Genomic DNA, 13,446 nt, shown 5'->3' on the forward strand with positions numbered 1-13,446 from the left:
ATCCTGCCTCACCTCACCTCTATCAGTTTCTGTTTCCCTATTTTTGTATCATTCTTGGCTTCTTCTCTTCCGCTGCATAGTAATACCGTGGTTTTCTTAGTGTTAATTCTAAGCTTATATATAAAAATAAATTATACTACACTTGCAAAAATTAAGACGAAAATATTTTCTTGAATTGAAGTAATGATGTGGATAATGTAAAAAAGGGCAAATAACCGTCTAATTAAATAAATTAACACTCGAAAATAAAAAGGAGACTTCGTTGATTTCCACTGATTTATTTCGTCCGCACGACATATTTCGATTACTTGATAATGACCTCTATGGTTCGAAACATGTCGTATGGACGAAATAAATCAGTGGAAATCAACGGTCTCCTTTTCCTTTTCTAGTATTAACTTCCACATAGTTGAGCCTAATACAATTGAATGAATTAATAGATTTATAATTTTAACTAAAGCATCATAGCTCTCTACTTTCGAATTAAATGTTAAGGTGCTACAAATAATTATTTTTATGCGAAGAACTCTTGGAAGAAATTCTGGAGTACTTGGAGCATTATTACTTCAAACAATTCGCAGAAGTCTTATAAAAACATAATTCTAAGATTCAAACCATGATGTAGGCGTCAAATGTAGCAGTTGTATTTAGGAAAATGTGAAATCAAACACGAAAATACTTTACACGGGGGATTTTTTTGAGAATAATGAGAAGACATGGTTGCATGTTTTTAGCCTGCAATAATTCTCCAAATTCATAACCTGATAAGGATTGCGGAGTAAATTCTGCGATAGAAGTCTTCGGTACAGCATTCTCCACTTCTCCTCTGTACTACAAGATAAGAAATTATCAAAACGGATTAAAAAATAATTTTTCTGTTGATTCATTAAAATGAAGAGCCAGCTGATTCGATTTTTTTGCCATCAGTATATAGGTGTATACAGCCGAAATATGCTTGAATCATTGGAAGGTTCTGAAAACGCTCAACAAAAATGCATGGGACACTAACTGGAGTTTTGTACTGGGTCGAGCCTCCATTACACAACTTTTACTCCGTTTAAATGGGAAATATAAAATGATTTCAATAGATAATTTAAGGATTAAGGTTATGGAGCTTATTTGCATCATTAAACTTAGAAAAGAATAAGAAAATATGAATTCGATGCTGCAAATAGAAACCATTAACTATTTATTACCTTCATACCCTTCTTTGAATTAATGACGGAGATCAATGCAGCATTTCTTTTAAAATCTGCCGATGTATTTAAATCTTACTGCGGGTACCAGTTATCCATACAAGATACACATAATACCGATAAAAACATAGCATATTTTTCCGCAGTTGATTTATTAGCAGCTTAATGTGATGATGAAAAGTTAGTTTTCCATCAATTCCGCTTTATCTGATCAAGATCAATGAGTGGAAACGTCTTCTCATGGCAGAAGAACTACAGAATGCTTTTCCCATCGATCTCCACTTCCCATTAAACGCTTACCCTTAGCCATCCTCTCCAACCCCTCCATCACATCTAGAAATTTGAAGCACGCCTCATAACCCCTGCGCGACCGACCTTAACTCACTGCCCGACAAGAACTTCCGCCTAAGTCATTCAAAATTCCTCGTCCCAACGGACGAAACGCTTAAGTCTCGAAAGAGATAAGATGTAGCGGGAGTATTTTTTCTAATCGAAAATCCATTAGAGTTTTTGGGGAAAATGAAAGAAGCAGGCGATGAGTGGTAAGCACGTTAAATATTCCTGCAATCGTACGTTGCTCTCGACGAAATATCTCCTGGTTGCCAGGTCAACACAGAGACGAAAGCAGAGGGAAAATGTTTTGCCTGAAGAGACTCGTTTAAAGGCGGTGTACAGGGATAAACACTATTTTTTGCATAGAATTAAATTAGCGCCCCCGACGGATAAAAATGATTTTTCCCCTGCCGCCATCATAGAATGGTTACAATTTTAAGTTAAAGAGAAAAAGAAACTATTTCTTTCAGCGTCAAGTCATGCATATTCCAATGAACTCCATTGAAATTTGTTGGATATTCAAGATGACTCGAGATGCAACAATAAATGAAATAAATCACGCGAAGAAATCATGTGCCATATTCTAACGCCCATGATGCTATTTGGAATGTCACCATCTAAATTTATGAAACCATAAAAGAAATGTCACACATATCATAGCATGGTGTGCATTCATACGAATATTTGTCTACTGTAGTACAGTGGACTGTAAAAGAGTACTGTACATATCGAAGTTGTAGTAGTCTGTAGTAAAACTATAGACTGTAATAGTTTGTACCGTCGTATCTATTTTAACCCTGAAAACTGTTCTGCACTGAAAAACTCTTCTATAATGGCCATAATGACCCCAAAAACCATGAACTCTAACATAGGAATTTCTCATTGCTCTCGTGGTAGGTCTAAAAAAATGATTTTCCATGTTTTAGCCGGTGCTCATACAAAACAATTTAAGGCAGGAACAATTCGACACTTATTTTCGCAACAGCAATTTCGTGTGTAAGAGTAGCATGCCATTACAGCGAGGTACCTATAGCGGTATTTCATATTTTCAAAACCTGACTATATCTACCCAATTCTTTTAGATTGAGGCAAGGTAAAGTCCCCTCCAACATAGGTCTCAGCCTCGAGTCCTGCAGAGGAAATGTCTTCCAGGGGTGTCTTAGATTCCGATCATTCAATGCTGTCTCAAAACCTCTTTTCCAAAAGATGAGATCTTCTGCTTTAAAGGAATTAAAGTTGAAATGAATTAGAATAACGCTTTCCGGTGCCGTAGCGACTTACTTAGGAAGTTATCAAACTGCGGGTTTCAAAATTCAATCAAATACAATGCACTTGTAGCCCAGTGCTATCCACGAATATACCGTGTAGGGGGTAATGTAACAAAGACTCTAAACAAGGTAGCCACTTAAACAACTGCAACTATTTTATACCTTTCCAAAAGCCGTTATCTCATAGTTTCGAAACTATGACGAGGTTGTAATGTTCTATCAAGCGTTTTATCTGAGACTGTGATAAACAAATGACAATAATAAAAAAAATTACACGCTCCACTAACCCAAGTTCCCGCTGCTACAGAATTTTCCCAATACTAATTTGACATTTCAAACAAAACTCACTCATTGTTGACCTTTAAAGTAAGGATTTCTTGACGTAACCTTGGCAATGTTTTTTGAGTACTAGCAAGAAGAGGAAAAAAGGTAAAAATATTTCCCATTAGGTGTGGTTCGTTTGAAAGAGAAAGAAGCTTTTGTCGTCGGAGAAAATGCACAGCGAGGATGAAAGTCGCTAGACAGAGACGGCTGCACACTAGAGCCGTCTTGAGGCGAGCCTCAAGACATCGCCATCCCTTCACCCCACCCACCCTTCCGTCCCGGCGCTAACTTCATCCAAAAACACAACCTCCCCAAGAAACTACCCCTCCTCCTCCTCTCCCTCCGCCGATCCCCCTGGGAAAGTTCGCTTAAGTGAAGGCTCGCGCTTCGCGACGACACGCCGTCCTCGCAAGACTTCCAAGTTCATTTAAGAGCAGTTAAGAACTCTTGAATTTTCCCATGACCCCCTCTTCCTATTACGCCCGCTTTCAAAGCGCCTCACGGCCGAAAGGATCCACCGGTGTGATGTGTGGGTATACGGAGAAGACTTCTTCTCTCGGGCAAAGGCCCTCCTCCTTTTCCTTCCTCCTGCTTAAGATACACTCCGGAAAAATGAGGGACTAATAAGTTGGGGAGCAGCTGAGTGGCGTGGAAGACGGGTGCAGGCGGAACAGCTCGCCCTCCAGCGGGAGTCATCACGATGGCAGACGTCTCACGATGGTGCGGCATAACGGAGTACAAGACCAACTCCGTCCCCCTTCTCCTTGGCGTAACCCCCGCAGACAGACGGGGATGCAGTCTGGGAAGCGAGTGCAGGGGGCGTGAAATTCTGTGGGGGTGTGAGTTCGCCAAAAGAAAGGCGGTCAACTATTCCTGAGGGCATCGAACGCACAACTCACATCATGCTATAACCAAAATTATAAGTTGATAATATTAAAAATATTTAAGATTATGTAATAAGGAATATGGAAATATCACCGAAACTTTGCTCGTTTAAAGGGCTTTATATCAAAATTATTTGGAGAAAATTTAAGATAATTCTTCCATTGGGGTCTGTTCCTGAATGAATTAAATAAAACATAACCTACTGTCCACTTTTAATTCGCTGTCTTACTGATCTGCATGTATATAACTAATGCGTAGGTAATTTTCACATAAATGAAAAAGCAGGGACCTAAAGGACGCAGAGGCATTCTTGCGTATGATTCCATTGATTTTATGCCTATAATACTATTACTTACTAATGTACTATTACTAGTGTACTATTACAAAATAAAATTACAATATTTGCCCCGAGTGTACCTACTCTAGAAATAATGTCAAGCCATGCTCTGGTGATATAACTTACATAAATGCTGAGTAAAAGCAGCTAAAACCAAAAGGAGATTCTGAGCCAATTGCTACAATTAAGCTCCAAACAATGAAATATTTTACATCTGAATTTTGTGGTGGTGGCTAAGTAAAGGATGCTATTACAGCCTCTCTAAGTAATGCACTCTTTAAGTTAAAATTTAGTTAAGATAAAAACTTCTTGAAAGTTGGCTATTTAATAATTTGCATTCATAGTTTATTCGTACGAATGGAATCGATTAAAAATTTGAAAAATTATCATACGGAAAAAGTAGCATTCTGTCATTCATCTCCAAAAGCACGTTGGTACATATACGCTCAAACTCGTAAATAATTTAACGCCCGAATAAATTTGGGCAGTATTGAAATAAAATCGAGAAATAATATCTACTAATAATGTTAAAAGTTCCATAAGAAGAGAATACGGAGAGAACAAAAGGAAGCTATACATTCGCTATAAATAACTCAAAGTAATCCATCGACTTGGCTCACTGTTATAAACCTACTTCTGGATGAATAGATGTGTCTTGAATTCCAGATAATTTTTATAAATTAAAGAAACTATATTCCCCAGAAAAATAATCACTCTATTAGGTATGCTTTTTTTAAATTACCAAACGTTAGAAACTGATGTTAACAGCCACTATGAAAATTTATTTGACCTATAAATATTTGTGTGACGTAAAAACACGTCTTGCTGAGAAATTCTGCCTCAAAATGGGTTTCAAATAACTTATAACGACCGAGATAGAGCGATCTTAGAAAATTTTGCCCCAATAGTGGTTGCAAATAATTTATAACGATCGCAATGGAGCTATCCTAAAAATTTTCAGATCATCTATGAAAAGTGCATTCGGGCGCAAGTGAGGATAAGTTGAAACGTCACTTAGGTTCGCGATCGGAGCTCATTCGTATCTGGCGCACGGGCGCTTGGACCAATTTAAAAAGAAATTGGGTCGAAAGTGGAGGGTTTTCAGGGCCACAAATCGCTTCGTGAGAGGGAGCTCCGATATCGAGCAGGGCACGGGATTAATCCGAAGGTGTCGCACAGACGAGGAGTTTCCGCCGAACTAATGCAAAGGATAGCAGCCCCTCTCCCACCCACCCTCTCTTTTCCCAGCATCCCTTGGAGCTGCAGGAGTTGGCACTTCGCCTCCAGCGAACACCGTGAGTGCCAATCTATCTTCAATCTCACTTGCCTTGCACAAGTGAGCGCTATGTGCGTGTGCGGGTGGGAAGGGGGAAGAGGGTGGGAGGGGGGTGGGTTAGGAGGTCAAAGGGATTTGATTGATGGGGGCGCGGGAGGGTCAGGAGGATCCCAGGGAAACACGTGACAGAGTTGCGATGCCCCGGATGATCGCCGGAAACCTTGCGGGAGTGAATTTGCGATTCAACCCTTCATTATCCACAGGGGCTAGGAGGGTTGGTGTGGCGGACCTATGCGTGGGCAGAAGGGGTCATGGAGCAACGTGAGGAGGGAGATGAGAACATTATTGAAATCAAAGAAGTGTTTTTTAGCATAAAAATCTTAAAAGCTCGCTCCGTCTTACAGATTACGGTTGGTTCGCTCGTACTTTCATCATTGGATGGGGAATAAAAGAACGCTGACGCAACGAAATAATGTAAAGAAATTAAATGGACTTTAAAAAATATATTGAACGAATTTTCCTCTCTAAGCTCGCATTTATGCTACATATTTATCCCTTATGGTAGTGAACTTGTGATTCACCCTACCCTAATCATCGGGGACATAGGACAGGATGGTGCGGCCACCATACACGGCAGCAGACGGACTCATAGGGCAGGAAAAAGCATTTTTGATTTAGAAAAAAGAAAAACTAAGCATTTTTTACCGGGAAGTTGCGATAAAAACTAAAGCTAGGGTAACAGAAACGTTCAAGCAAAGAATTAAAAGCTTCAGAGCGTAGGTGCACCAGTTTCTCAAATTATTATTCACTAATTAGTTTTAAGTATTGAAATATATCAATTTTTTCCAAAAATTAGATCAAGTTAGAATTTTTAATTAGATTTTCACAGAACCTACTACCGGAGTAAAATTAGTTACGGTAAAAAAATTGAGGAATTATCATGCCTTTCCAGAAGGTAAATGTTTTAGTATTTAGAAGAAAATTATTGAATATTAGTTTCGTGCTGAACATGAAGGATATTTTGCTTCATACTCGTATGGGGGAAGAGAGCACTAACGAAATGCCTACGACTGAATTTTTAAATGGGCAGTAAAAACAGCTAGAACTCTCTTCTCCTCAGTGTGCTTTTGTAATCTATATTAACTGTCCTATGAAGGTAAATTTATAATTCAACCTTGCCTCATCCATGTCCCCTTCGAAACAGGGGCCGTGGATAATGAAGTCAGAAGGCGTTGTGGGCCATGATCAAGGGAGATGGAAACGGACGAGGGTGGAGGATTTTCAAGTGAAGTTAAATTTTTTTTGGGACAGAGGATAAAAAAAACAATGACATCTAAGGGCGCATGAAGATGAGAAACCCGTAAGCCAAAGATTAATACATTCATTTGCTCTATTAGAAAAAGTAGTTACTAAGAAAGACAGGAAATTTAAAAAAATGTTCTGTTTTAGTAAGGTATTTCAGAAGGTGTTATTTTATTTCGATAAACAGAACACGGAAAAGGAAATATTTAAACAAATGCATTTGCAGGAGGATGTATTTGGATAAAAGCAACCAACATTACAGAATTTATTGATTAAATCAGTGTCAAATACCCGAGAAAATGAAGGACAATATCGGCTTAGAAAAGCATGCAAATTCAAGGCAACACATTCTGAAGCAGGTTATTACAACAACCTTGGAGTACTTGTCGTTTGTCACCGAAGAGACGTCCGCCTTGTTACTCATGTGAAAAGTGAAAAGATCACAAATGTAGGAAAAACCCTTAAAGTTCAATTAGACATTGAAATACCTAAAATACTCCCGGAGAAACCGGAGGATACGATGAGATTGAGGGAGAGAAATTAACAACATTCAGGCAACGAAACAAGGTGAATTCAAAAGGAAACTGATGCTGAGAATAAAATGGAAATGTAAAAGTCTTCAAAGACACGAGAGAGAGAAAGAAATTAGACAAAACGGAAAGACTTATCAGGGTGAAAAAGACGTTAGAAAGTTGGAGAGGAAAGAGTCTCAAGACCGCAGTCAGCCAATTCTAGTATTGAGTGATTTATGACGATGAGGGGCATATCGCTTGAGAGAACTTTACACCACGGAGGGAGGGATGATTTCAGGAGCAGATAGGACGGTTGGACTGGACTGGGTTATTAGCAAAGGAGAGGGGTGGAGATGGTTGGATCTTAAGCGTGGATGCTTGGATAGGTAGGTGGAAAGGGTACAGTGGATTAAGATAGGGATTTTGAGCCTAGAAAGAAAATCCAAAATATGGATGACTCGTTACTTAAGCGCAGCAAAAAAAGTATGATCGTAATTTTATCATAAGGAAAGCAATTTTGACACCATTGCCTTAAAAAAACGTGAATTTTACCTAACTAAAGCAATGTTTTAAGTTTGACTCATTATTTCAGTAAAATCAACATATTTTTCAAGAAAATTCTTCATGAAGCGTGCTTGAAAATTATATTTACACCGAAAATAGCAATTATTATTAATCTTATTCGAAGTTCTTTTTAAAACGAAACGTTTAGGCTCTTTTTAAAACGAAAAGTTCTATTTTAGATTTCCATCCTTAGCCTAACATCCTTATCGATATGTTAATTTATTTGGAGGAAGAGATTGACAGCTGAGTTCATTTGCCTCATGAGTAAAATATATAGGGGAAGGTTGAGAAGAAATCCGGATTCAGCATTAGCCAGCTTTTAACAAAAGGTGGCATGTGGACCATGGCCTAACGTCCCATCCGACGGCCCGAGTGCTGCCTTTCGCAGAACAGAACAGAGCAGGGATAGGGCTCTCTGAAAATGCTAAGAAATACTACTTCGTAATTTTCACACAGATATTTAACTAACCTGGTTGATTTCAGCTGCAATTTGTGATTTTAAAGGAGGATATCAAAACGATAGCTTTGAAGCTGCGTGGAAAGTACAAAGTAGTTTCATTTAACATGCTCATCGCTCGGAAACACATTTAATGAATAAGTGAGATGGCTATTATCCACAAATTTGCTTCATAATGAACGACCCGTTTCCACTGCCAGGTCATTCTCAAGAACATTTTACTTCACATTGTTCTTGAGAGTGACCTGAAGCTTGAAAAACACGTTGTACATTATTAAATAAATTTGCGGAAAATTTCTATCTCTCTTTTTTTTTAATCAGGATGTCATTCCACTACATCTAGCCAGCCTCAGTTACTTTTTGCTCGAAAAACTCTTCGAAGTAGCGCTTCCGTACACAAATTTAGGCCTCTGAAAAAATTGAAATAAAACCACCGGGACTTGAACCCGAACCAACTGGCTGAATAGCCAGCACCCTAGTCACCACACTAACCCAATCCCAAGTCATTATCTTAATCCACTATTCCCTATGAAGGAAGAGACGGGGTGGGGAGACTTGAACGGCAAACGATCCCCAGGAGACATAACTTTTCCTCCCTCCCCAAATTCCACGCTCCCTTCCTATCCCCACAACCCCGTCTTAAAGCGAGCCCTCTCCTTCAGACCCGCACATATTCTCCTCCCAAATCCAACCCTTTGCTTCCCAGAAACTCCCCCAGCATGAGGAAACTGTGCGAAGGGGTGGCAAGTACTAGGGAGACCTCTTTGAGGTGCTGTGGATTCTGGGTAGGAGAATCATGCGTGCACTAATGCGAGCGGGTTTAGGATGGATGGTGGTGCGGGAGAAGATAGTTGGATAATGATAAGAAAGGGCTTCTCCGCCGCTCTGGAGAGAAGCGCGGGGTCGCACTTAGGCGGACGCTTTGAAAGGGACGAGGATGATTAACGATGCGACGTAAGGAGACCGGCGAGGTCAAATGTAAGTCTCAAGTAGGGCGTAGTATGAAGGAAGGGTTTTTTTTTCAAACATCCCATCCCTCGCTGGCATTCTTACAATGCATTACGGGTGGGATGAAATGAGAGGGGGGGCCAAAGCACGGTGGGGAAAAGGGGGAGGCCTTGAGGAGGACCCGAAGCGAGGCGTGGTTCACGACAAACACCACGATGTACCTACTTTTCAATAAAAATTCTCCATTTAAATAAAAAAATTTCGATTCACAAAAAATTGATAAATTGAGGGATTATATGTGTTTTATTATTATTATTTATGACTGAAGTATACCGCGACTAGCCGTGGAGATAACTTCTAACGGGATTAACTAGCTAAAACACTCGAACGGAAATTGCGAGATCCTGGTTCGGTTCCCGGTCAATATGAATGATTTTTTTCTTTGTGAATTTTTTGCACATTATAATTTTACCCATCCCAGCGAATACAGTTCATATCGGCCTTTTAATTCGGGGTTTCCCACGTGTAAAAATTTATGGGTTCACGAACAACCTCGCTCTGGATAGTGAAAACCTATTCAGGTGGTAATCGAACCCGTTACCTCATATTTGGCTGGCGTGGAATTTACCCCGCCACCACGATGCCGGCTCATCTTAATTGATTCACGAGTGAACTCACGGAACAAAACCTTACAGAAGATTGCGGACCTTTTATTTAAAAAATTATGCGACTTGATATCAGAGATAAAATAGGATTTGTTATGGAAACAAACAGAAGTTGCATAAAATGTTCCAAAATGCATAATAAATAGGAAAATATCCAATTTGAAGCGTAATTGTAACACGGTTCCATAAACTAAGAGATATTGAATACAGATAGGGCGAAAAATGCAGTAAAAATATTATAATTTTACATCATATTTATTGGAATTTTGATTGAAGTTTGATTGGAGACATATTTTACGTGTAGGTCTGCTTGTTATTAACTTGAGTTACGCCAAATTAAGCTATTGTGAACAGGAACTAAGAGATCCATGAGTGAAAAAGGCACTTCAATTGATCGAAATTGTTTGGATAACTAAAGATCACGGACATGAAATTGGGATAGCTTGATGAAATGTTACCAAGCACTAAAAAGACGAGTAATATTACATTACTCTGGCATCGTTTAAAGGAAGCCGCAGTTCACTGGTTGTCGCATTATCGTAGAAGATTATTATTATATTTTACTAAGCATGAAAGTTAAATGCAAAGAGTTTATTCACTCTCAAATCATCAATAAACACGTCGTAGAATGATTTCTTATAGGTCAAATCATATGACCGTTAACAGCCCAAATGACATGATAAACCGATCTCCTATAATGCTGAAAATTTCCTTCTTCAATGCCTATGAGAAAGATGAGTCAACTGGTTTATGGGAAGAATGATTATAAAAGGGCCCACCAAATGGCGAGAGTCAAATTGGAGGCCTTGAGATGAAGGTGATGTCTAAGGGTGAAACGGAGCACACCGCGAGCGATCGCCACATTCCGCGTGCTGCAGAGGTATAGGGAAGTCAAATACGTAGGGAGTGGTGGCGGGTGCGTGAATTGTCCGATTAATAATTGACTCGTGACCCGAGGAGGAGGGCATCGGAGCAACGAGGAACAGTTAGGGGTTCGAAAATTAGTCCCAAGTTACATGTACGGTGGCCAACCCATAGGGGGAGGTATAACGCGTCCCAGGGGTGGAGTGTGGCTGGAGAAGACAACGATCAGAGATGCAGAATGATGGAATATTGAGGGAGAAATAATTGTAAAAGCATTGCTCATATCTGCAAGGAAAACGAAAAAATTGCAGAAAATATATGTAATCCTCCTTTTTCTCACTATTTCAGTAAGCGCGCCATCATTTATTATTTTCAACGCACCAATCATCAACGAAAACATGAGGGTGCTAGTAAATTTAAAAAAATATTAAAGTCTCTTATTCCATTGGATGCTAATATAACATTGAGATTCCAAGTAGCTACGGTGGAATTTACGAGGTCGGTAATTTATCACCAATCACCTTACATCGATTTGGGTTAGAGTAATGAACGCTAATAGATCCGAGGCCTAGAAAGAAGTGGTTATGAGCTACAGCTTGATGCATAAAAAGGTTTGGTAAGTTCACTGGACTGATGGAGAAACTGAAAGGTTCTAATTAGAACACAGTGAAGGTAATTCTCAATTGAAGAACTTCCACACTTGACAAAGGCGGAGGACTTTAAATAGGTATATGTTCTGTTGCCAATCCATGCTAATACACTCGTATCAATAATTTTCTGTGAATAAATTGCTTACATAACACGCTCATAAGTTCAGATCTCTTCTTGAATCACGGTTCACGAACGGTCATCTATTATCGTTAAGATTGTATTTAGTAGCTATGCAAATATTAATAGCTCAATCTAATGACAATTTTTTACTGGAAATGGGCTTATTTCTGAAAAGATATGTATTGATCAGTGTTCAGAAGTGGCAAACTAATACTTTATGTTTTTTTGCTATAGCAGGGGATAGATGTCAATACTTGTTTAAAGTTTCCTTATGTTATAGTAAATACCAATGGTGAATATAATTAATCTATCGCTATAAATGATGCGGACTCCAATCCTAAAGAGCAAAAAATGATACTAGAGAGTAAAGCCGGCTTCGGTGGCGGCGGGGTAACGTTCTCGCCTGCCAAAGAGAGGCCAAAAAGAGGTCGCGGGTTCGAGTCCCGCCTGGGTAGGTTTCCCCGGTCCAGGGCATGGTCGTTTGTGTACGTTTACTTGTTACATTTGTTGAACACCCCGGTGTAAAATGGCCAATGAAAGCTGTATCCGGTGGTTTGAGAATAAAATAAAAAAAATAAAATAAAAGCTTCATGGTGATGCCAAAGTTACAGGTAATGCTTGATTTCTTTGGCTTTTGTCTAATAAATAAGAATAAATTTCACTGTAGTCTCAGCTAAATTTACTATCATAAAACTGTAACTATGACTGCTATTTTATCAGGACACAGTAATTTTCGCCTAAATGACCGAAACCGAATGATCTTCTTAAGAAAACACAATGCTACCGCTTCGATAACATTTGGAAAGAATTTACTACTGAAGAAAAATGGAAATAAAATTGTAACAAGTTATTAGAAAAGCATTGGTAGTCATTGGATATTATGCATTGAACATTATAAATTGTACGGAGAGAGATTGCTGTATTAACTCGCATATTGGTTACACCCTACCATCAAATGAGATGGCGTGACACCATAGAAATTATTGGCATATCACTTGGATACGTACAGTTTTTATCATAGAACACAGGATCAGAACTAGGATTCACATATTATATACTAGGATTACAGAACTAGGATTCACATAAAATATAACGATCTTTTCTCATTATTAATTTCGAACATTGGGATTTCCAGGCCTTATCAAATCTGTTTAAATACACGATTTAAATATTCAAGAGGAGCTTATCAAAATTAAATGGAAATATCTCATTAATTTTCGGCGATAAAATACGCAGGCGAGCGGGATTAAAATAATTATTCCGATTAAAATTTGAAAGCACTAGTAGAGGGTGTGTTTGAATAAAAGCAATCAACATCACGGAAAGGGATTGATTAAATCAAAAGTAATTAGCATTGGAAAAATTGCTAAACATGAGAATGGCTTCGGACAATGTCTGAGTGAATTAATTCATAACTCAAGAGGCTAGAAGGAGCATTATCACCTCGGTTTCCATCATTACGCTGAAGTAAACGAAATAATGACCAATTGGATGAGCGAATCGGTATAGGTTCGGATTAATTGTTATCTGCACGAGTACTTAAAATGAATGAGACTAATCACGCTGTGATAATTAAATATATATATTAATAGCATGGCTTATTTTTCGGTATTTAAAAAAGATACGCATTTTTTATTTCATTCCGTTCTAAAAATAACGACGAAAAAATGGAAAATATTTGCAGATATAGAGATAAATGGGATAAAAAATACACGGGATCAGCCAAGAGCTCATAACAAAGTCT

The sequence above is a fragment of the Ischnura elegans genome, chromosome 9 (assembly GCF_921293095.1).
Source record: "Ischnura elegans chromosome 9, ioIscEleg1.1, whole genome shotgun sequence".
NCBI lineage: Eukaryota > Metazoa > Arthropoda > Insecta > Odonata > Coenagrionidae > Ischnura > Ischnura elegans.